General features: G+C 45.0%; 1 protein-coding gene across 3 annotated transcripts in view; it reads left to right on the top strand.

Moving 5' to 3' along the window:
• LOC142557502 (alpha-(1,3)-fucosyltransferase C-like) overlaps positions 1-25,784 on the top strand; it is a 49,351-nt gene that overhangs the window by 8,038 nt on the left and 15,529 nt on the right. The window contains exon 1 of one of the 3 annotated variants that reach the window (XM_075669419.1): positions 15,085-15,152. The exons of the other annotated variants lie outside the window; for them this stretch is intronic. The gene's annotated coding sequence lies outside the window, so the exon portion shown is untranslated. Of the gene's footprint in view, positions 1-15,084; positions 15,153-25,784 lie in introns of those variants that run through there. 3 annotated transcript variants of the gene reach the window in all.

Below are 25,784 nucleotides of genomic sequence, written 5' to 3'. Positions count from 1 at the left end.
AATTCTTAGTGAAAATAAACAACTTGTGAAGGGCTGCAGAGGATGCAATAAAAGAGCGCGTCCAGCTTGTCCTATTTACTGTATTTCTGAAATGTTAATGAATGTACAATGGAAAATAATCTTAAAAGTAATCAATTTAAATTTTTAAAGAAGTAATTGTAATGGTAACTTTTTTATGTAACATGTACAAGTCTGGAACGTACGCACTTACATGCCGGCAGAAGGACACTTAAATTTAAAAAAAAGAACCAACCAATGTATGCGAAAAGTAAATTAGGGTGCCAACATAGATTAAAGTCTCAAAAGCACTGTACACTGAGGTGACAAAAAAAAAAGTACCTTCAGCAATTATAGCAACTTAGTCAAAAAAATTTTAAATCATTTTTAAAATCTGTACGTGTATGTTGCCTTGCACTCTTTTATAGCTAATGGATAGGAGTTCCAAAATGAAATGCAAGAAAAATGAAATGTGAATTTATCATGATTGGTTCACACTTTGGGCAAGATTATAAAGCTTTTGTTAGATGCAAACCTTGTATTTGCATTCAGTAAAAGTGATTCGGAAATTAGATTTTCAAGAAAATCCTGGGGTTTTACGTGCAAAAGCGCGATCTAACTATTCACGCCGTAGTGGGGGACTTCAGAATGGATTTGACTACCTGGAGTTTTTCGACGTGTACCTAAATCAAAGTACATGGGCCTTTTTGCATTTCGCCCCCAATGGAACTGCGGCCGTGAATCGAATCCACGACCTCGTGCTTAGCAGCGCAACGCCACTGCCGCGAAACTACCGGAGCGGGCCCCGAAATAAGATCAACTGGGAGCGGATCAATACACATCACCTTATAAAGTAAGATGTCTAAATTGTAGCTAACTATATGAGATACGGTAAGCATACGTTATTAGATTGGTGCAGTTCTCTTGCATTAGCATTGTAAGAGCTGCAAGTTAGTACTCTGATGGACTTAATGTTGAACGACCTGCCGCGAGCTGATATGGGTATTGTACGCGTTTCCCCAAGACGCTCCGCCGCATAGTTCAGCCAGTTGTATCTGTAGAATATTTCGCCCTGTTTAGTGCAAGGTATTTACGTGGCTATTGCTGGGAGGCGTAATCTTATATAGAGTCTATATAGAGTCAATAAAGAGATGTTGTCTTAGAAGTCACCTTGAAGTTTCCCTACAAAAATTCTGCAGCGCTTATCACGTGCAGATTAAAAGCAATGTGTAATGAAAACTTCTTCTCGCGCCAGCGTGTGACGCAAGTAGATAAGGCGCCTGTAACTACCAGTGAATCACCCTGAAAGGAAATTCTCAGGGGCAAGTGTGAAAATGTTTTCCGACGCAACCCGCCGCGGTGGCTTAGTGGCTGTGTCGTTGCGCTAAGCTCGAGGTCGCGTGTTCGATGGCGGCCGCATTTCGGTGGGGGCGAAACGCGAAAACGTTCGTGTACTTGAGTGCACGTTAAAGAACACCAGGACGTCAAAATTAAACCGGAGTCCTCCACTACGCCGTGCCTCGTAATCAGATCGTAGTTTTAATAGATAAAACCCCAGAATTTTTCGAAACGTTTCGTTGCAAACTTTTGGCGCACATTGTTAAGCATCGATAGCGATAGCAAATTAGTAGATAGCTATATTAAGTAAGAATAGTAATTTTATCGGCCGTATAAACAGAAGCATTCGCATACTAACTGAATTAACAAGCATAGTGTCAGCGCGCGCAAGTAAACATAAGCGTATCACACTCAATGAGCCCGGACACTCGCAAAGGTAAATATATATCTGGTAGCGAAGCTTCCATAGGAGCACATACGTTCAAAACATAGAGGTTTCCGGCGGTTCATGGGGCTTAGCGCCATCTGTATGAGGAGGGAACACTTCCGGTGGAAGAAAAAATGTGACGCCATATCCGTTAAAAACAGAAGTGACGTCATTTTTTTTTTTTTTTTGAAGGCGCGAAATTTGTTATGGTGGCCTGCCATTAGAGCTGTACATTAATATGCCCCGCCACTCGACTTATGGACGTTTCGTAGCTTTCAGCGCCGAAAGCGATGAAGGGAAAGGCCAGCCGTACGGTTGTCGAAATCGTACCCCTGCACAGAACATACTTTCTTTGAAGGCCGACGAAAGCTTTAGGTGCAGAGTGCGGTCGCATCGTCGGACGCCAAGCTCGTCGGCCGGCGCAGTCGCACGTAAACTAAATTATCTGGGGGTCGTAACTCACTACTTTTGACTGAACAGGTTAAGAAGCGATGAAGCTACCCGCGTCACCATATTCAGACAAACGTCGACAAACAAAACAGCATGACGTGTGAGGGGGGCGTATCTTAACAGGTGAACTTTACGAACGCGCCTCTCTGCACACTTCAAGAGCTGCATTGCATTGCAAGTGATAGCGGCGTCAACGCCCCCGCAACGATGGGCGCTGAAAAAAAGTATTTATTGATAGTAATAAAATCAGATAAACATGTATTTTCTTTACTCGTCACGAATATATAAAATTGACCAGTAATATTATTTTCGTTCAATGAATCTAACTGTGCCTCGCTTTAACTAAAAAACGCTTTGATTTCTTTCCCAGTGTTTGTTCCCTCCAAACATAGTCGCGCTTCAATCGCTGCTCCCATAACCACCCTTGCTGATGTCGGTGACAATTGGTATTGAACCGCTTTTCGCCCGAAGCATCGCTACCTATTTGGATCGACCTTGCACTCGCTGTCAAAACGCTGGTATGAAAAAGCGCGGCAGCAGCAGCGAGCGAAGTGACCGTGCTGTCTATCGCTTCAATGCAAGTTCGGCGAGAACACAGCGCGCACAAAGGTATGAGCCGTCTGCATGTAGATTCCTTTCAATATACGGCGCATGCTGCCGTGCAAAATATGCCACTTGTTGGGGAAGTCGAGGCCGACCCCCCCCCTCCCTCCCCTCCCGCCACTTCCCGTGCTGCCTGCCCGCTTTCTTCCATATAAAGCGCTATGGTGGCTAGATAATGACGCGCGAGATTGAGCCGCGATCTTCAGTTCGCCCGGTCGCACAATACGCAGTTGGTGCCGGAGCACAACGACCCCCCCCCCCCCACGGCCTTTCGCGCGCGCCAGATTGAGCCACGATCGTCGGCTTCCCTCGCCTGCCTTCACTCGCGCATGCAGCATACGACGCGCGTGACGGTGCTATCGCCCTTGAACTGTATGCAGGACATCACGGCGACGGCAGAAATGCGCCTCGAGTGTCCATATAATTGCCATCGCAATAAAAGCACCGCGGCATCCCAGAGGCGTCAGAAATTACCGACGTCACTGCGCTCACTGTTCCTGTATCTAATTCTGTAATTCGGCTTCGGCATTCCACGTCTCTGTTTAATTGTGGTCGTAACATTGTTTGGATTTCTGGCGTTGCCCATTTGCATTGAGCAGAGCTAGAAACTATGAAGTTCCCGTCATGGTGTTTGAATAGCGAAATTTTAGAACAAAACTGAACGGCGAATGTTTATTTATTGATATTATATTTTGTTAAATAGTACGAAAGGAAAGATGAGGTTATAAAAGTCTTATCTCGTGTAATATACAGAATGTTTTTTTCTGCAATTTTATCCAACAGATGGGCAACTCCCTACTATATACGAGGTGATCATTTGTAAGTTTATGGAATTTTTAAAGATCGCCTGTGGCAGATAGCATAATTCTTGTCCTTCAGCTGGATTATTTTGAGAGGCGGACATTACTAGCACGATAAAGGAAACATATATTCAGCTAATTAACGAAAATGCATTAATTAACTTAATAATGAATTACTTGGTCCACATTGCAGTTTATGAATTGTAGCCGTTGAGCTTGCAGGACGTATCTACTTGAAATGAATTTCTAGGATGACACCAGTTTCGAGATATTATTTCCCAAAGTGTGGGACGAAATACATGGGCGTTTCAGTTACTTTTGTGCTTCATTCTATAAAAGAGCGTTCTGTTAAAAAAAGTAAGTGGAAAAGTGCATTTTTACGGCCAGTTTGATGGCGCATACCTCCAAACTGCCGTCATTCTGGAAATTCATTAGAAATGGACACGCCTTGCAAACTCACTGGCTTCATTTCGTAACTTCCAATACGTGCCGTAAAGTAATCAATTCAGAAGATAATTAGTGAATGTTTGTTAATAAGTTGAGTATGTGTTTGGAATTCTCATGCAAGTAATGTCCGCGCCTCTGAATAATACAGCTCTTCACCCCCGTTTCCAGCAGCCTCCCACCACCACGTAGCTCAGGACAGGGGGCCGGAAAGAAATAAACGTTTCTCTCTCTCGAGGACTAGAATTGTGGTATCTGCAACAGGTTATTTTTACGTATTCCTTAAAACTTAGAAATGCTCGCATTGTATATAATCATCATAATCATCTACATTATCCTGTTTTATGTCCACTGCAGGACGAAGGCCTCTCCCTGCGATCTCCAATTACCCCTGTCCTGCGCCAACCGATTCCAACTAGCGCCCGCGAATTTCCTGATTTCATCGCTCCAGCTAGTGTTCTGCCGTCCTCTACTGCGCTTCCCTTCTCTTGCTACCCATTCTGTAACCCTAATGGTCCAACGGTTATCTAACCGGCGCATTACATGACCTGCCCAGCTCCATTATTTTCTCTTGATGTCAATTAGAATATCGCCCATACTCGTTTGCTCTCTGATCCAAACCGCTCTCTTTCTGTCTCCTAACGTTATGCCTAGCAATCTTCGTTCTATCGCTCTTTGCGCGGTTTTTAACTTGTTCTCAAGCTTCTTTGTCAGTCTCCAAGTCTCTGCCCCATATGTCAGCACTGGTAAAATGCGCTGATTGTACACCTTCCTTTTCATTTGTAAATGAGCTCATTTGCAGTCAGGTAAAATTGATTAAATTATAATTGAATGTCTCAAAATCAACATGAAGCTCTCGAATCGAAGTATTCGATTCGGAACGGAGATATTCGATTCGTATTCGAAATTTTTAATTGTCGTACAGCCTTACAATCTATCGACCGTATTGACGTAGTAATTTGCTCGCCACGCTGTCCATCAAGTGCTTTACGTGCAAGCTTTCTCCGCGAGCTTTTTAATGTTTCTGCACGAATTCAACTTCGAGCAGCGGTCATTCCAAGCCCAATGTATGAGCGCTGGGAGAACGGATCAGTATAAAAACGTTTCTCCGAGAACGGGCTCGCTTTCGGCTGGTGACACCACGCGCCTTGTTACATCGTCGCTACAACCTCTGTATAGCATTGTAATGAAATATACGCAGGACAAAGACAAAGCAGCAGGGCTATCTTCCTTCTCAGCGGGGTACACTCGGGTCCACAGTGCTCGAAGTAAGCAAATACAGCGCCGTCAGAAAGTGCAGCCGGCTATTCATAGGCCGACGATAAGCATCGACGCCGGCCCTTCTGGAAAACAACGGAGCCGGTATGAAGCCGCTCTTGCAAGGCACGGAGTAAATTGCTGTTGAGAGAGCGCCGTGCTTCTTATCCGGGAAGCGTAAACGGAGACCGCCGAGGCGCTTCCCCTTCTCGCGCAAGTTTAGCCGGATACATTTCCTTATCCGTCCTGCCCGTGGGACCAGTATTTACCGTTGCTTACCGCGCCCCTTCAGTGTTCGTCAACGTTAATAAGGCGCGAGCTTTTAATAATTTGGCGGATGTCACGGTCGAAAGCTGCACCATGCAGGGCTTTAAGACCAGGCCGTGGTAGAGAGCTTTGACCACCTGCGCTTCTTTAATGGACACAAAAAGAAATGACCACAAGCTTCCTTTTTATCGCTCCATCTACATGGGCTTGCGGCAATCGAACCCGCGATGTTGTCTCCGAAAGCAGAACGCCATAATGTCAATAAACAAAGAATTGACCATGGCCTAAAGGAAGTGTTACCCCAACTGACGTATGTGTGCTTTTCAGTGCACATAACCAAGAGGAAGCTTTAACTCGGGCCCAACTCCTACGCGGCCTATTCAAATACATGTAAAACGCAAAAACGTTTTTCTGAGATAAACCTTCGGCCGATTCTAATGAAATTTGTGGCATTTTAGAGAGAAAATCAAATTCTACTGACCGTTAGAAGCAGAATCTCGATTTAAGGCATGAATTTTGTTAAAAATATTTTCAAAAATTCGCAAATTTGAAAGAAAATAGAAGCATGAAGTTTATAAATTAATAGCTCTGCATCAAGAATAGATATAGTGGTTCTGTAAACGGCACCCATTAGATCATTGAAAGCGGACAAATTTAATATGTCATTTTATATCTCACGTTAATTTGTTACATTGTGTACGAGGGTTCTGCAAAAGCTGTATTTCCATATTACGAAGTTTTTTAGGATTTATGTGTAACATATCAATTTTGTCCGCTTTAGATGAACTGTTAGATGCAATTCACAGAATTGTGATATCATTTTTCATTGCTGAGTGACAGAGTTGTAAACTTAATAGTTTCGTTTCCTGAAAATTTTCTACTTTCGCCAATTTTTAATAAAAAATGACGATCTAAATAAAGAACTAGAAACCAACAGTCACTTGATTTTGTTTTTCTTTTAAATGCAGCAAACGTCTTCAAATTTGGTGCAGTGGTTGCCGAGAAAAACGAAATCTCCTTTTACATGTATTATGTAGGAGCACCCGAGCTAAAGCTTCCTCTTAAGCTTGCCCTACCGCAACGATAAGTTCATGATCGCAAGGTGCCTCCGCAATACCGGGAAACGCCAGTTCAATAGAAAATTGTGTTCGTCTTTTTGTTCTTCCTCGACAGCAAATTCTAAGGAAACGCAACTCTTGTTTGTTGGTTTATTATAAGCTGCTATTATTATATGTAAGGATGTAGCAGGAGCGGGACACAAGCACAACTCGCATGTGGTTTAAAACAAATACAAGCAACAAATTTATGTTGATAAGAGTACGAAATATTGCGAACTTTTTCTAGAGACACCAAAACAAAAGAAAAAAAGAGGGTGCAAACACTTTTAAATAAAGCATGTAAAGAAAGTTATTAATGCGAACAAATTAGCACAAATGGCTTTTCTAGTGCATGGAACTATGCCAATATATACAGTCCATTATTTTCGCTAAAGTGGTTGGGCAATATAATTATTTAGGTTAAAAATAAAAATGTCAGTTGAACTACTGTTAACAGTGTACTCGCGTTGTGCATTTCAACCTCTGATTGTCTGCGGGAAGAATGAGCACTAAATGTCTCGTTGTGAAACCGAAATTCTGTTAAGCGTCTGTCATATTGTGTTCTCATGTTTTTGGTTCTAACTTTTAGAGTGGGGAAGGAATTTGTGGCTGCTGCCGATAACTTAATTATTTGAAAGGAGGAATAGACACTATAGAGACGTCAAGGCTTCGTCCACTTGCTTATTGTGAGAAGATGCCTGCTCTCGCAAGGAGTTCAGAAGGCGAATCGCGATGTCGATTTTTGTTGTAAACAAACGTTTTTCTTTGTACTGCCTCTATTATTGCCATAGCAATTATATGGGCACCCCAGGTGCATCTCTGCCGTCGCCCTGAGGTTCCGTTAAAGTCCAAAGACGATAACACCGTCGCCGTGCGCCGTGTGCTGTATGTGGGAGTGAAAGCGTGGGCAAGATGAGCCGGCGATCGGCGGCTCGATCTCGCCCACGTAAGGGAAGGAACCGGGGAGGAAGCACACCGTCTTCCGTCGAGAGCAAGGCTCCGAGGGAAGAGGGGTTGTACTGCGGGCAGCCGCGCGGACCCATCCGGGCCGCTGTATCTTGAAGCCATCTGCGACGGGCACACATTCCGCCGCACGCTGTGTTTTCGTTGCTTAGTGCGCGTTGATGCGAGACGCAGCACGAAGGTCGATTCGCTCGCTGCTGCTGCCGCGCTTCCTCACTCCAGCGTTTTGACAGTTTCCACGGCCATCGAATGAGATGTGGTCATGTTAGCTTGTGTGCGCGTGACACCATGCTTGTTAATTTAGCTCGTATGTCCATGTTTAGAATTTCATATGGCCGATAAAACTACTATCCTTACTTCGTATAGCTAGCTGTCCACTAATTTTCGCCTTTCGGGTGAAACTGCGACTTTTTTAAGGCGAAGCTTCCTTTGCCTCTTCCTTCGGCTTTCCCACTGCTGCTGCTACTGCTGCTGTCTAGCGCACCGCGTTGAGGGTTGGCTTAGAGCGTGTGTATGCATGACAGGAGCGCGGCAGAGAAAAGGCGTCGCGAAAAACTTGTTTGGATCTTTGCTCCGCGTCGCTCGTGTACAGTGCCCTTCGGAGCTCCTCGGGCGTCTCCACAATACTTTCTTGACAGGTTTATGCTATTTCTGAAAAAATATGCACCACGGAAATTTGTCAAGCGGACAATCGACGCTCGGCGTGCAGGAAGTCGCATAAAAGCACCGTAGCATTGAGGCGTCGCACGTCAATTCAACGCTTCTGTGCCCACTGTGGTAGCTTTGCATTGCTGGAGGTCGCGGGTTAGATCTCGACCGCAGCAGCCACATTTCGACGGGGGCGAAATACAAAAACGCTCGTGTACTTTAGGTGCTTTGAAAGAACCCCAGAAGGTCAAAATTAACCCGTAGTCTGCCACTGCGATGTGCCTCATAATCCGATTGTGGTTTTGGTTCGTACTGCCCCATAATTCAATTAATGTTTAACACTTCTGCCACGATGCGCTGTGCCGTGAGGAAATGACAATACTAACCTTCTCGGAGGTTATGAACAATGGCGCACAACAACACGCCTCGCTGTGTGTTCTATGTACTACGCAGACAAATAGCAGCGGTGCACGCAAGGTAACATTTGCCATCAACTTACCACTCTCGTACTGCACTAAACGCTGAGGAAATTAAACATTCGCTGTCACTGTCACCGCTAATTATCGTCAATCAAAGCAAGCAGCACAGGAAGCTTCGCTTACATCGATTCCCACAGTGCGCGGGATCCGCATAATGTTTCAATACAGCCATTCGTATGGCCAAACCAACTTATAATACAATATTCCAGAACTGAATGAACTAACTAGTTGCTTGGCAAGTTTTGTGGAGAAGCTTGGAGAGTTTCAGAGCGCGGAGATGAGTGTGCGCCGCTTTCCTAACCAAAAACGCTTTTATGTCACGCACGCTTAAAGATATTTAGTGGCTCAGTTCAGAGATCTGCCTGTGAATGTTCTTGCATCGGTCATCTCGTGAGCAGTGGCTTCTTATGAAACCACGGAACGAAGCTGAGTAATATTGTCATTATCGAATGTGCGTCTTACCTGTTGCACAAATATGACCGCACGGACCAAACATCACATTGCTACGTTGCTATTGGGCAGCATGTATTAAAACAAAAAACGGTACCCATATGTGTGCAATTATTACACAACAACAAATAAAACACGGTGTGTAAAATCCATTCAGGCGCAGATTACAATATAAAAAGTGATTCCACTTGTGGCTTTCATGTATACATCGCATTTTCGATAGACGTGACCAAGCTTACCTTTTAATCTTTTCATTTGGGGGTGTTGTTTGTTCATCGTTACAGAAGAACGGCCTAGAAATCTGACGAAGACGGAAGAGAGGTACAAGGATTCGTATTTTTCGTACATTCACGGAATGTCGCACAGCCTTTTATAAGAAGGTCGGTCAACATGCGCAAATGGGATTTTCTTTTCTTCTGAACTATGAAAAACTTGTATAGTTGCGCAGACGAACTTGTGCAGTCTTTTAAGAGCCGAATCCAAAACCAAACATCGGCAGCACTTCACGTCGTCTGTGAGGTACCTATCTCACCTGGTAAAATTTACATTGGCCAAACTCTCCGATGAATAAACGATCTGCTTATAGAGCATATTTTATAATGTCGACCGCGCAATTCAAGGCCACCTTGGTGAGCACTGCTGTGATTTCAGCTGCAAACCTGTCTTCGATAAATGTAAGATTACTCCTATAGGAAGAAATCAGTGCTTACGAGAGAAGTCATCCGCGACTACAAGTAAATGCTCGCTACCTAGCGGCCGCGCCGAGAAACAGCCGACCTAGGTTCAGGTTTGAAGCGGAAGAGGATGTCCTATCACGGCGTGCGCTGAATGCCTCGTAGTTCTCAAATTATCGTGATGCCGCTGCGCACAAGCCCGAAGATGAAAAAAAAAAAGACTGATTACGAAAGGCTTTTGTAGTGTACTATTATGCGTGTCATCGTGGTGTGAAGACAGCTATGATTTCATCGCTTCTAGAAAGAAGCTGACGACGCGCATCGGAGAGCGACTTGGATAAGAAACTTGCGCACTGGGGAAAGGTGACTGATCCTATACTGGTTTATTCGAAGCACTTCACTCGAGTCGACTTGTTTATTCCTGGAGAGTAGACCATTGCCTTCTTTTTGTTGATCTTAAATATCTTGCTGGCGTTTCAAATCGCGGAGTGTACTTTCCTCAGCTTTGATAAATTATAGTGATTTACGCTTAAGCTGCATTCGGTTTTTGTTCGTTTATAGTTTTCTGCCCCAGCATTAGTGTTACTAATGTCTTAAACAACAGCAATATTCTCGCTTTGTCTGCAGGCACGGTAGCAGGGAGGATATAACTGTCTCGGAAAGTCTGAAGTTGGTTATGACACATGTCATGCCGCGAAGCGACTTATAGTTTTCATAGCATGCTTTAGTTTAGCGGTACAAGCGCAAGTTGCAGTTTTCTCATTCAATGCAGTCAGTTGACAGTTTACTTGCTCGCAAGAAATTGCGAAGCGACTGCAAACGGCGATCGTACCAGCTTTGGAGCGTTCGGCCTGCGCATAGCGCCGCTAGTTCGCTTTCCGACCCTGTGCACGCAGATAAATTCCATTACAACCGGTTCAGTTCGTTTCCAAGTCACGCATTTACACCAATACAAGTACCTTTGCCAAAAAAAAAAAACCCTCGCAAAATTTTGGAACCCTGTTGGAAGAAACTCAACTTGGTCCCATTGCTTGTTATTCACTTTTCACCGCGTTTGAGATTTCCTACGGACAGCAGGTGCCTCCTGTGTTCCCAAACCCGAGCCCTACGCCGAACACTGCGTATTGATAGCACGAACAAGCGCCAGTCATCGGACGCAAATGACCTTATCACAAGTATCAGCTAACTGTATAAAGAAAAAGGTGTCCCAGCCTTGCAAACGGTACTCTGATTTGTTTTTATGCCAAGACACAATGACCAGGTAAATTTATACTTTAGCCTCGTTCTGTCGGTGCAGAATATCCTTATATAGCTTCCTAATTTCACGATACTGCCTATGTGTTGAGATGCTGATGTGATATTATGCCGCTCGAGTCGCAGTGTGAAGTTGCCTATGAAGGTCGAAAACAGTCCATTATCGCACCTGTAGCAGTGGAGCAACCCCGCGAACAAGGGCTTGCACATTTCGGAGGCCACCCACACACAAAAACTTCCTTTCTTTAATCTCCGGATCGCTTGAAAGGCTCTTTGTCGCTTAAATATAATCGCATGCGGTTCACTGGGCAGGCCGGACGTTGGCACGCACAACGCAACTATTTCCGCGATTTCGTCGTTCAAATCCTCGAGACAATCAATATAAGATGATCGCCAGCAAGGACCCTTTCGGCTTCCACGAACCACCTCGATTGGATGCCACAAAAGAAAAACATGACCACAGCACCATCCAGCCGCCGTGAACCTGGGTGTCGTAGCCATCTTTGTTTGTTCGGGCAGTGTTGCCAGATCAAGCAGCTGATTCTGGAGTTGCCAATATCGAGGCTGCCGAAATGGTATGTGATAGAAATTGTGTAAGCTGTGCTTCTGTAGCTTTGTGCGAAACAGAGTTGGCGTTCTTAAAACACAATCACCACTGCGCGTTAGTGACACGAGAAGCAGTATCTATGCACGATTCTTTTTGGTTAAAGTACTTTTCTGCAATATATATATATATATATATATATACATACAGGGCTCTGTGTGCCTATCTTTGTGCCTCTCTTAGTCAGATTTCTGCGCTGCTCTTCTGTAACGTTGCATTTGCCGAATCGGACTGAACGTGGCGGAAGGGTGAACCATGGGCCACGAACCACTCAATACGGCAGTCCGAGCCTCGCCAGTGCGCTCGTAAAATGTCTGATGCCATTGCAAACGTCGCAGACTGTCTGTGCAGGTTGCGATAAATTTGCGTTCCTGTTCGAACGTTTCTCTGCGTCAAGGCGCGCTCAGCGAACCAGCCGAAGCTAAAGCAGATCTCGGGTGGCAGGCATCCGTAGCGGCGCCGCCGTTGTAACACACCCCCGGCACCCGGGGCGGGAAGCAGCGGGCGAAGGACGTCCTCTCTTGCGCCTTCGCCGGCGGTGTGTGCCTGGCGCTGCTAACCCAGTGGAGGCTCTCCGTCGGTGCACCTTGCGCCTCGGTCCACAATCGCCGCATGCCTTCTCGCTCTGCTTGCGGCGCCGCCGTTCACCGGTGTTCTGGGAAACAGGCTATCCTCTCGCCTTCTTCCTTCCAGCCTGCGTTTCTTTCATGTTGCCTATACCTTTCTGTATGCGCGGGCTTGTGGAAATGCAGTTGGTTATTTGTATAGGATGTTTCAGCCAACACTTTCAAAAATTTATACTTTAGCCTCGTTCTGTCGGTGCAGAATATCCTTATATAGCTTCCGAATTTCACGATACTGCCTATGTATTGAGATGCTGTATGTGATATTATGCCGCTCGAGTCGCAGTGTGGAGTTGCCTATGAAGGTCGAAAACAAAAATTTTTAAAGGTCGTCTCTACTCTGGCAGATAACATAATTCTAGTTCGTGAGCTGGGCCACTCGAAGAGGCGGAGATTACTTGCACACACAAAAAAGTAGAAATTCATAATCGACTAATTAATAAGAAATCACTAATTATGTTTTAACTAATTATTTATGGCCTATTGCCATTTACAAATTCTAGCCGTTCATTTCGAAAAGCGGATCCACTTGGAACGAATTCTCAGGATGACGCCAGTTTCGAGGTATTAATTCTAAAACTTTGCGGAAAAATGCATTGGCGTTCTAGTTACTTCCGTGCTTCAATGCATAAAACGACATTTTTTTCAGAAAGTAACTGGGACGCCAATGCATTTCTCCGCAAAGTTCGGGAATTAATACCTCGAAACTGGCATCATCCTGAGAATTCGTTCCAAGGCAGCACTTCAGAGCCTGCATTTTGCCCTATATCATAGGACTCATGAGTCGCTGATATATGAAATAAGATAAGATTACCATCAAGATATCGCTAAAAGTCATGAAATTATATTCCAGTGGTTACCTAGACATACCGGCATTGCTGGTAATAACCTCGCCGACGAAGCCCCGTCTGCCCATCTGGAAGCCCGACCAGTTCCAATCCCCTTATCCAGAACCGACGCTGCGAGAAAGCTTCATATTGTGGCTAAAGCTATGACACACAAATACTGGTCTTCTCCCAACCTTTCGAAGTGTTGATCCATCCTTAAAGCTAAATGTGCCATCAAAAGTTTCTCGCTCTGAGGCGACAGTATTGTGCCGCCTCTGGATCGTATGGTATTTACGAAGGCCTGCTCGTTCCGCATAGGAACGGGGGATACGTCCATGTGCGACTCTTGTGGAACTACAGAAACGATTGAACACATCCTATGTATCTGTCCGCAAAACGACGTCGAGCGTGAAGCTCTCCGGACATCATTGAACCAGCGGGACCATTTTCGCTAATGAAAATCCTTAGACCCTGGCCGTACGCGTCGATGGCACAGAAAGCCACTAAAGCGCTGTTGAAATACATCAAGTCGACAGGTCTTGGGAACCGTGTGTAGACTCGGTGCGAACCTTCAACTGTGCGCGAAACTGTGCTCTGTCTGTCTGTCTGTCTGTCTGTCTGTCTGTCTGTCTGTCTGTCTGTCTGTCTGTCTGTCTGTCTGTCTGTCTGTCTGTCTGTCTGTCTGTCTCTTTCTCTCTTCATCCCCAGACCCCTTTCCCCCAGTGCAGGGTAGCAAACCGTACGTGCGTCTGGTTAACCTCCCTGCCTTCCCTCTCTCTCTCTCTCTCTCTCTCTCTCTCTCGTTCCAAGTGGATCCGCCTTGCGAACTCCTCGGGTATATTTCTAAATTGGAATGTAGGCCATATTAGGTCTCTATTTACGATTTTATTGTTTAATTTTATTTTTTGCAATTGATTGTTACTCTCTGTATGTATAACTGGTGAATGTTTTCTCTTTATTGACTACAACTATTGTATGTGTGTCTGATTTCTGTACCACTCGTGTGCTACTGCTTGTAGGGGTTTTCTGGACATAGTCAAGCTGCTCATGCAGCTTTTTGCCAGAAAACCCTCCAGTTGAACCTGGAAAATAAAACGTACTTACTCACTACTTCAAAGATAATTAGCTAAAAAATTAACACGTGATTTCTTTTAGTTAGTCGATTATGCATCTTAATATTTGTCCAAGTAATGTCCGCCTCTTCGAGCTCATGAACTGGGTTGTGCTACCTGCCACAGGCAACCTTTAAAAATTCCGGTATATAAAACACCCGGTACTCTTGCAATCAGATCTCTATAGTTGCAACAAGCGTCAAAACTGACTCGATGCCGCCAGTGTCGTTATGAAGATGGTTCTTATATGGAGACCCCCTAACTGATGTGCGAGTTACGTAGGTGGGTGTGATAGGGAGGTCAAGACAACGGCGTTTTCACTCGCAGGACTGATGTTCAGATGTGGCTTGAGCTGTTCATTCTGAATATATATCACTTGACGATCTGTGTTACGCTCATCTGTAACAGCTCACATAGGCCAAAAACCCGCGACGTGAGCGACTGACCCATTCTTACAGATATCGCTGTAAAATACCCGTAGCGTGTGCCGCTGCTCAGCCGGTGGTAGTCGACGTGGAAAGCTGAAGCAACGCAACATTTACTGTTCCGATGATCGTCGTTGTAATCGTGTACTTGCCAAGCGCGCTCAACTCCTCATAGCGTCTGGAGCGGCAGCTGGCGCTTTGGCTCTTTGCGTTCCATCTCTCGTGATAAGGCATAGCGGGTAGGTGTGGTTAATCGCGCGACCTTTGCGCAGCGCCGACGAGAGACATGAAAACCCCGCGAGGGAGGGGGTGTCGCCTTATCACCGCACAAGCATGCAGCCGCTGTCCTATCGCGATTGCTGGCTTCTCCCGTCGGCGGGTTGTGTATCGGGGTTTCGGAATCAAAGTCCGGGGTAAGTTGATTTAGATTTTTCGTCCACTTCAAGCACGGGCATACCATTTTTCCCTAGGCTGGTTGTAATACTGCGGCTGGCGTCCGAATTCTGCGGTCGCGCATGGTAGGCAAATAATTCTAAATGTCTCCTGCAGTATTGGACTCGTAACGTGAAAAGAATACACGGCCGCGGTGTTCTCGTTGCGATGGAGCTTCTGTACAGCTTGTATACTGTGTTCTCGACTGCGGTAGGAGTGGATTCCTGGAAATCTTCGTTAAGGGACGTGCATTGTATACCTGAGCTGTGGAGTACAATGCAGGAGTGTTTATAGATACAACCGACTTTCACCATTCAGAGCGGTGACACGTCGCGGGCCAACATAGCGATCGCGCGTTACCACTCTGAGCGGAGACAATTTGAAGACATCCTGTAGACGACAATGTCGCGCCGCAACACAGTGGAACGCCCGCATCGGTGCACTCTTTTCCGGAGAGCTGAATCATCGCTCGGGTGCGTATACGTGGAGCAACTTTGTCTTTTAATTTTTATACCCAACGCTTCACCGGACATATCATGATCATCATCATCAGCCTGGTTACGCCCACTGCAGGGCAAAGGCCTCTATAATACTTCAACTACCCCGGTCATGTACTAATTGTGGCCATGTTGTCCCTGCAAACTTCTTAATCTCATCTGCCCACCTAACTTTCTGCCGCCCCCTGCTACGCTTTCCTTCCCTTGGAATCCAGTCCGTAACCCTAAATGACCACCGGTTATCTTCCCTCCTCATTAAATGTTCTGCCCATGCCCCCCATTTCTTTTTCTTGATTTCAACTAAGATGTCATTGACTCGCGTTTGTTCCTTCCCCCAATCTGCTCTTTTCTTATCCCTTAACGTTACACCCATCATTCTTCTTTCTGTAGGTCGTTTGAGTAGAACCCCTTTCGTAAACCTCCAGGTTTCTGCCCCGTACATGAGTACTGGTATGACACAGCTGTTATACACTTTTCTCTTGAGGGATAATGGCAACCTGCTGTTCATGATCTGAGAATGCCTGCCAAACGTACCCAAGCCCATTCTTATTCTTCTGATTATGGCAGTCTCATGATCCGGATCCGCGGTCACTACCTGTCCTAAGTAGATGTATTCCCTTACCACTTTCAGTGCCTCGCTACCTATCGTAAACTGCTGTTCTCTTCCGAGACTGTTAAACATTACTTTAGTTTTCTGCAGGTTAAATTTTAGACCCACCCTTCGGCTTTGCCTCTCCAGGTCAGTGAGCATGCATTGCAATTGGTCCCCTGAGTTACTAAGCAAGGCAATATCATCAGCGAATCGCAAGTTGCTAAGATATTCTCCATCAACTTTTGTCCCCAATTCTTCCCACTCCAGGTCTCTGAACACCTCCTGTAAACATGCTGTGAATAGTATTGGAGAGATTGTATCTCCCTGTCTGACACCTTTCTTTATTGGGATTTTGTTGCTTTCTTTGTGGAGGACTACGGTGGCTGTGGAGCCGCTATAGATATCTTCCAGTATCTTTACATATGGCTCATCTACACCCTGATTCCGTAATGCCTCCATGACTGCTGAGGTTTCGACTGAATCAAGCGCTTTCTCGTAATCAATGAAAGCTATATATAAGGGTTGGTTATATTCTGCACATTTCTCTATCACTTGATTGATAGTGTGTATATGGTCTATTGTTGAGTAGCCATTACGGAATCCTGCCTGGTCCTTTGGTTGACAGAAGTTTAAGGTGTTCCTGATTCTATTTGCGATTACCTTAGTAAATACTTTGTAGGCAACGGACAGTAAGCTGATCGGTCTATAATTTTTCAAGTCTTTGGCGTCCCCTTTCTTATGGATTAGGATTATGTTAGCGTTCTTCCAAGATTCCTGTACGGTCGAAGTTATTAGGCATTGCGTATACAGGGTGGCCAATCTGCCCACCATCCTTCAACAAATCTGCGGTGACCTGATCCTCCGCAGCTGCCTTCCCCCTTTGCATAGCTCTCAAGGCTTTGTTTATATCTGCCGGCGTTACTTGTGGGATTTCAAATTCCTCTAGACTATTCTCTCTTGCATTATCGTCGTGGGCGCCACTGGTACTGCATAAATCTCAATAGAATTCCTCAGCCACCTGAACTATCTCAACCATTAATGATATGCAAGGGAGTTGTTGGAAGCGTTTTATATTAAAAGGAAAGGGTCTGATTGTGTATATTGTGAACGATATGGCGCAACTATGGGGACTGCATACCTGTCGTTGCAAGCGTTAAAGCGCTATGCGTAACAGTGAAAGAGTAAAGCTACCACTGTAACCACCAGGAGCAGCTACAGGTAGTGTGCGGCACTGAAGCGACTCGCCTGCTTTAGAAAGTTGTCCTCTTTTAGGTGCAAGAGGGATTTCTTCAGCACGTTTTCAAAACATAGTTCAACGGTGCCTGCTTTTACGCGCTGTGAATGTACAGGTGAAAAGGAGCGGAGCCGCTCTGTTTCCTCTCAGTGTGCAGCAAACGTGCGCGCGGCTGCGAGGCAAATTTGGTTATTCATCCTCGAGCACCTCATGCGTCTGCGTTTAGAGGATACAGGTAGACTTTCAACGGCGCCCCTGGACGTCCCTTGGGTCTTACAAGGGACGTTCAAGGAAAGCCCGCGAATACAGGCAAAGTGCCTCGAGCGGCCGGTCGCGCGACAATTTTGCGTGCATTTGCGGGCTGCTTTCACGCTCGGAAAAACTTTTATGTAGCACGTATTGAGCAACAGAAAGCTGTATCGGGAGTTTTTCGTGTCGCTCTGCAATTTTCTCATTGATATTTTTCATCTAACTATAAAATTTGAGAAGTTGATTAATTAGTTGTGATCAAATATCTAATTAGGCGATATGAAAATAGTTTGAGTATCTCCAAGCGACGATAAACATTACCTTTGTTCTGTCCAGCTACGTGACATTTGGATATTTTTAAATTCTGGCTAAAGTTAGCTGGGACACCCTGTATACTGCATGTACCTGATGCAAAAAAAAAAAAACAGAGGGGGGCGGGGGGGGGGGGTAAGGCGTACAGACACGGACACGACCGGACCGTGTCTGCACATCTTACCCCCTTTTTTGCATTACGAATCCTTACCAACTAGCTCAGCTTTCTGTCGTTCTAATGCAACTGGTGGCGTGCTGTTTCTTTCTTTCATTACTGTCATTGTCATAGGCATGAAATGCAGTCATCTGTCCTTTGTCTCTCATTTACGGACTTTTCAGTTCAGCTTAAGAAATCTAGTTGATAACGCCATTAGGGGTATCAAATAATGTGGATAAGCATTTTGTTGCCAGACTCTACGGGACCTTTGTACTTCATTTGGTTAGTCAATTAGAAAATATTCGGTATTAGATTCTATATTCGGAGGTCCTTTTTCTCAAGTGTTCCTGTCCGACTGAAAAAGTTTGCTATTTGAACACCCTAGTTGTGACCAGTTTTGCAGTGCGGTATGATTTACAGTGCGTGATGCTGACAGGAAGGTTATGATACTCATTTCCCGCGATTGAAGGGCCGGATTGACTCTGAGAGGGAAATGACGCCTTCCAAGTCGCTTTAAATTGCGCTTTCAGCACTCCAACAATCCCAGAGCGAGCGCACTGCATATAAACTGTTCATTATAGAGAGCGCAGAGCATCGCCCGTGCTGCTAATACAAAAAAGCTTTTCATCATAAAGTTCATCGCAAATTGGTACTTTTTTCAGAGCTTTGCGATTGCCAGTGCCCCGCGCCTGCCGAACCCATTCGATTTTCGCAAATATCCTGATTTTACCAATCAGTATAAACCTCTGCCGCCCTCGAGTGCTTTTTCTTTCTCCTGGCACCTATTGTGTTCCCCTAATAGTCGCACGGTTAACCTTTTTACGCATTATATGACCCGCCAAGCTAAGCCATAAGCTAATACTTTAACATGACCTTTTGCCCACAACACTATTTCTATAATCCAACGATAAACCTCTCATTTTCTATTCCAGCGCTCCTTGCATGAGCGTTAGCTACTTTTCAATATTCTTTGTTATCCTTTAAGTTTCGTAGCCATACGTTAGCACTGGCAGAACGCGGTGGTTATATGAATCTAAGGAAATCACAGGGGAAATATTTGTAGCGTTTTTTTTAATTAAAGTAGAAATGATAAGGTCAAGGGAGATGAAAGTGGACGAAGAGCAAATTGCCACCGATGGGATCAGAACCCACATTCTCCGCGTTACGCGTGCCTTGCACCGGCTGCTGTTCCCACATCCACATTCTTGGGTACAATATCTAACCCGAAGAGTGTTTAGGTCTTGTAGGCAGTCTTGTACACGAACCATGTCATACACTCTAAAAAAAAAGTTTGCATCCTTTGGGGTGTGTCTCTGCCACACAACAATAATCATCTGCCTTGCTTGCGTTTACTTTCTTGAAAACACCGCGCCCGCTACTTTCCTGTCGGTAATGCTGTGTCATGCTGATAACGCGCATGCCGTTCGTTACTGGAAAGTACCGGGTTCGCCGCGCTAAAGAAAGGAAATGCGGGCAAGACAGATGACGTTTATTGTTGTGTGGCAAGGTACGACTCAAAGGGTGTAAACTTTTCTTAGAGTGTAGTGCAATCTGTGGTTAGACAGTCTTGTACACGAACCGTGTCATAGTGCAATCTTTCGTGGGTTGGCTCAACCGGAGGCCAACAGCTATAGCCTATACATCCTCGCATTAGAATATATAGAGTCGCGGTGGCACTCATTCAACATGAAATATTTGTCTACCTGTTCGAAACCTTACTTAAGAGTGCAATAGCATCCTAAAAACCGAAGACAGCACAGGCACGTTGTGGCTTTTGAAGTCCGTTCTTATTACGTACTGGTATGTTATGAGCATTAAAATCCGCCCCCCTTCCCCCCCCCCCCCCCCCCCCCGCACACACACTCAGAGAAAGACAAAGCGACCGTCTCTTAATGTTTATTTTAGTAAAAATCGTGTGGTGCACATGGTTTGGCATGTTCGTGCTGCATCTTGGATTTTCATATTGCCGGATTCCGAAACGCACTTCACGGACCCGTGCTTTTCGTCGTCTATGACGACAAATAGATTTAGATAAAATTACTGTCAATTTTCTTGAAAGCTGACGGCAAGAACACCATTAAACCACTTCCATACAGTTCTACGTCCACCAGACTTCACATCATGGATGGATATTCTACGTAATCGCTTCGGAGTTAATTCTGAAAAGAATTGAAGGCAATGTGTTATACAATGTACTATAGGCAGTGTACAAGAGGCAGTGTGGACCTCCATCTGACAGCTGCACTTTGTTTTTGAACAGGACAGAATAGCCTAAAACGGCGTTTTCATTTTGTTTCTATGCATGATGCTTCGTTGGTACACAAGTAGTCCAGCCGAAACTCACGTGTGTCGGCATCTATTTCCTTGTGAAACAAACGTGTCAAAAAGCACAAGCAAGGAAAGACATCTGTGCGACCTCTGAAAAGTACAGTTGCAGTGGTTCAACCAGTCGTACTCCTGGCATGCTATATTTTGTGAACAAACACAATCTATTGTTTGTTGTGCTTAGAAATTCCACTGGCACTTGTATTGGCTTAGCTAAAATGTACCTGCAACAAAGTTTGGCCACTTCCACATCAGCCACTGACGTTGCACCCCTTCACCCGGAATCGTCTCCCATCACTTCGGGCTTGAGTGAACGGCAGTAAAACTGTCCGCGGCTTTGACTAACAGCATCCCTTGAGAATGGGTGTTAAGAGAACAGAACGAACCCCTGTGCGCATATCATGGTGGCAACGCCCCTCGCGTGCGGCATGCTGCTGTTTTTTTTTTCTTTTTTCGCGGAAAAAAAGTCGTTGGCACCGTGCAACCGGTTCTTGGGAAGACGCCGGGGCAGCCACCCGTGCAAACGCGACAGAACACCGGGCGGGCATTGAACGTCTATTTAGACTGTGCCCATTGCGAAGGTCGCAACCGGCTCACACAACCAGTCAATCAAAACCGTGTTCCGAACGAACGCGTACTTTTGAGGAGCGTGTGTGGTCGTTGGTGTCACGTCAGTACATGCATGATTAGGTCAGCGCAATCTTTGGTGCGTGGAGCTGTGGAGCGCTTAGGCGAGTTTAATTCCGCGCGTTGCGGTGCTATTATGTGTTCATCGCTGCTATTTCTGATATCTAAGCTACGCTAAATAACTTCGCTTGCAGGCTAGCGCGTTCAGTGTTGCATATGGTCGCACGGTTCATATTGCACCAAAATAACTGACAGCGACAGAGCAAGGGAAGATGGATTTTACACGTTCGGTTTTCCAGCGTTGCAGACTTACCGACTGTTGTCACGCTAACGTACAGCACAAAGTTCAGTGTGATGTTCCTCACTTGCTTGTTTCACAGTTCACAGAAAGGGACCGCCTACCGTCCTGTACACAGGATGATAGTATGGTATACCGAAGGAAGAATTACACCTCGCAATGATTGAAAGAAGCATCACTTTATGACGTAAACAAAGAGTCACGTACATGTATTTAAATCGGCACAGAAAGTCGAGCGAAGGTTGCATAACCCTGCCAACTGCGGTGAAACATCGTAATGTAATAGCGAGTAGAATAGGCCATCCGAGCCAGTTAAATGCATAGGGGAAGTTCATTGTTAGGTTTAATTGAAATGTAGAAATAATAAGATAAGGGGAAATGAAATTGGTCGAAAAAAAAAAAAGAAACGTGTCCCTGGTGGGAACAGTCCATATCTTCCGTATTATGCGGAAGTATACAATTACGTGTTCAAGAAATTGTCACAAGAATGTTAACTCATCAAAGAGAATCCACGTCATATCTGTGACCTAATAGACCGCAGCTTGCTGGTCAGTTGCGCTAACTTGTAACTGAACACCCACATAAATTATGGGTGTCTCGTAGTTCCTAGAAGTTAGTATAAGTTAAATAACAGGTAGAAATAATTTCAAAGAAACGATGCATTTACAACCATTTTACGGGCCTTTCGTTTCTTCAAAGGATGTAACGCTCTGTAGAGCTCTGGGCGTTTAATTTTGTGTGTGTTTGTTAGGACATGCCTAGAGATCCAGAAGAAGATAGGCCGTAAAAAAATTGCTGTAAATTTAAAGAAAGTTTACACAAATTTTCTGTGGATGCTCTATTACAGAAACCTGTTAAAACAACAACAAAAAAACTTACTGTTCTTCTTGATCTCTTGCCTATAAATCGAGCCAAAACTAAAATATAACCATTCTAAATTATTTTAAATGCATGAAAACTATAAAATAACATTTTAGAGTGTTTTTTTTTCTTTCATACACGGCGTTATTTGCATACGCCATGCACGACGCACTGTCTACGGTACTGCTTTGTTGCCCCGCGTCATATTGAAGATGACTGCCCTTCAAGTCAACGCATGGTTGCACTGCCTCGTTTCTTCTTTCGCGAAACTTAAAAAAAGGTTAGTGGCCTTCCTTTCATCTGCATTCTAAAGAGCGCACGGGGTATTGTTTTACCCGATACTCTCCGCGTGTTTCTGACATAGAACAAGATTGCAATACCCGCAGAGAAAATTCAGGCGGACAGTGACAAATTTTAGCAACTAGGGGTTCCAAGATGTCAGCGTACGTTGCACTTCCTGAAACCACGTGTGATGTGGGTCTTAAATTTTTGTTTAGTTTTTGTTATAGGACACGTAAGGGCTATAGTCAGTGTGCTTGACAAATGTCTTATTGTCTATGCTCGCCTTTTCGGAATGTATGTTTTTTTTTTTTGCTGTGGCTGCGAGAAAGAAAAAAAGAAAGCGTGCGTGAGTTTTCCACAAAACTCGCACAGCGACGTTAGCTCTTAGCGGGGAAGAAGCGTTTAGTTTCTTGAGGCGACCGGTGCGACCTTTTTCTGTTGCGTAATATTTTATTTTATTTGTTTGGAGTGATATGCTGGCATGCGAACCCGCCCGATATGAGGGCACATGGCGCCCAGTATTGATTTAGTTGCATCGTTTGCCGCGGTTCGAGTGTTTTAGTGCGTTAATGGCGGGAAAATATTTTGCGTGGCCGTTGACTACGTGGTTCCATTTTAAATATAGTTAGCGAGAACACTGGACTGCGTGGCTTTGTGTACTATCTGCGCATTATAAAAGCACAGCGAAGATGCTAGTACCCATGTTGCGGTTTAGGGTGACGTTACTGCAACGAATCCACCAAGCCCATCGATGAATACGTGCAGCTTTAGGAATGAAGGAAAAAGGTTTTATTGGCTTAGTTACACGGCTCCAGTTACAGAAGCGCACTCCATGCAGGAGCAAGTAAAACGTCCGAGTTCACACCAGGACCCTCGGCCTATATACTGCACGGAAAGTCTCCGCTTTTAATCTCGTTGTCTTCCCTAGGCGAGTGGACTAGGGAATCTGAAGATTGTCTAGCAGCAAAGCACAATCGTCGATTCCGTTGCGATACCACGCCCATGTTACCACAACGCTCTGAAGTGACCCCGCCTCCGAAGCCTGATGGTATGGAATATGCGGCGGGATAGCAACCTGCGGGGAATTCAAGTTCGCCGTCGTTCTTCAGTAGCATTTGATGTTGGCCCTTTTCATCATTAGTTCAGGCCGTCAGGTAGTGGTAGTGGCCTTTCGTGGACCCGTCAACAGTAGGTGTCCACGCTGCGTTGACGTCTGGATAGGCGCTGATGGATGGGTGGAAGATTGCTTTGTGGTAAACGTCCAATTAACGCCTTTGTGGCGTTGCGACGTAACACCATGCCGTGAAGACACGTTGCCATCACGCTCGTGGCCACAAGGAATCGGTGGCCCGTCATATGCTTGCCTCATTTCCTGACACTGACGAAGAATAACTAAATGTCTGAATGACAGACCGCAATAAAATAGAAATAAATGGCCAAAATTTGTGTAAACTGGACAGCAGCATTAAGTGTAATTGCGAAAGTAAAAAAAGCCAGTATGTGTCATTGTTTCACGTAACTAATATTCTACAGTTAACGTAATGTGTACACCGCTTTATATTATCAGGACTATTTCTACCTTGCGCCACTTTGCTTGATATTGTTGAAAAAATAGCTGAAGTATGATTTGTTTGCGCCGTATGGGTCAATCGCAGGGTTTTGTAAGTGTTGTATATGGTAAACGCTGTAAATAGCTGGTAATTAAGTATAAATTTGATTTTTCTTTCGTTCTGCTGTTCAATGTTACAGTAGACGAGACGTCGAGCATACGACACACGAGAGCTCGGATTACACAGTGCTCACGATGAATATAGTTTTGCCTTTCATGCCTTGTGCGCCTGCGCAGCTTTCTCAGCGTCGATAGCTAGGCGGTCCAGGAAACGCGCTGAGAGTAAGACATCTTGGGGTACTCTCTAGACTCCTCCACCCAAAAGGTGAACACGTTAGCAGTCGCCGCACTCCGCGGAGCGTGTATGCACCCAGCGTGGCCGCGCGTCGCGCACACACCGTGACGCCTGGAAGCCTGTCATGCTGGCCTTCTTGTCGACTGCTACTTGTTTTGAGCGCACCTAGCCTGCATTGCGGGGAAGCCAACATCGTGCTTACGCACCATATACAGTATACTGTGTGTTCTTTGCCCTGTGCGTTCTTTCTTTTTTGTCTTTTGTAGTTCGAAAAAAAAAATAAGCGCATGGAGCATATAGCGCAATTCGGACTGTTGAGGTGGATTACCTGAAGAAGTTAACGTGAGCGACAAATCGCAATGTTCAGGTGGTTAATTAAAACGATTCACTGAATAACTTCCTGATTATTCTATTGATGGCTTACGTTCCAGTTCTGAAATTGAGACCAAGAAGTAATGAAATCATTGCTCTGTAGAACAAATGTGAAGACTGGCACCACTTTCGAGACATCCGTCTCCAAAATCTACTGAAGAATGCATTCACGTTACAGTTAAATTCACCCTGAACCGTTTCATGCACGCATTCGGGAAACTATAAGCTGGAACGCGCATGAATTTAATTGCAGAAATTAAGTAAAGCTCTTGCTTGGTCTATTTGGTTCATGCTTGAATGAGTAAAGGCAAGGCGCAAAACACCAGGACTGAATAAGGACACAAACGACAGGACCGGCGCCTCGACAGGAGGCGCCGGTCCTGTCGTTTGTCCTTATTCAGTCCTGGTCTTTTGCGCCTTTCCTTTATTCATTCAGAAATTAAGGCCGGATATCTCAAGTCTCGAAAGGTATAGGATGTCACCTGGTGCAACACAGGGGTTATGCGAGATCGCTGGAAAAGGCCTTCATCCTTTTGTAGACATAGATATGTTGATAATGATGCTATTAGTGATCGATGATGATGATCATCATCATCTCGAAAGTGGTGCTAGATTTACTGTTTCCGCTGAACAAGCATCCCTTCTCTGCTGATCGGCTTCAATTCCGCGATTTCAACATGTGCCCTAAGGTGCATAGTAAGATAGTTTGGGAGAGTTTATTAAAAAGGAAGTCGTGAGAGGATGCGGATATTCGTTGCTAATAGCACATTCTAACCGGCTGCATGGTTTAAAAAACATGTTTCAGCAATCGTTGCATATATGGTTTGTTTATATTGTCACGAATAGGTGACATGCATAAAAAAAAGCAATAATGCAACCAAGACAGTGGAAGGATGGTAGTTA

The sequence above is a fragment of the Dermacentor variabilis genome, chromosome 1 (genome assembly GCF_050947875.1).
Source record: "Dermacentor variabilis isolate Ectoservices chromosome 1, ASM5094787v1, whole genome shotgun sequence".
In the NCBI taxonomy this organism is placed as follows: Eukaryota; Metazoa; Arthropoda; class Arachnida; order Ixodida; family Ixodidae; genus Dermacentor; species Dermacentor variabilis.
The sequence above is the reverse complement of the archived record's forward strand: the minus strand, read 5'-3'. Positions and strand labels throughout refer to the sequence as shown.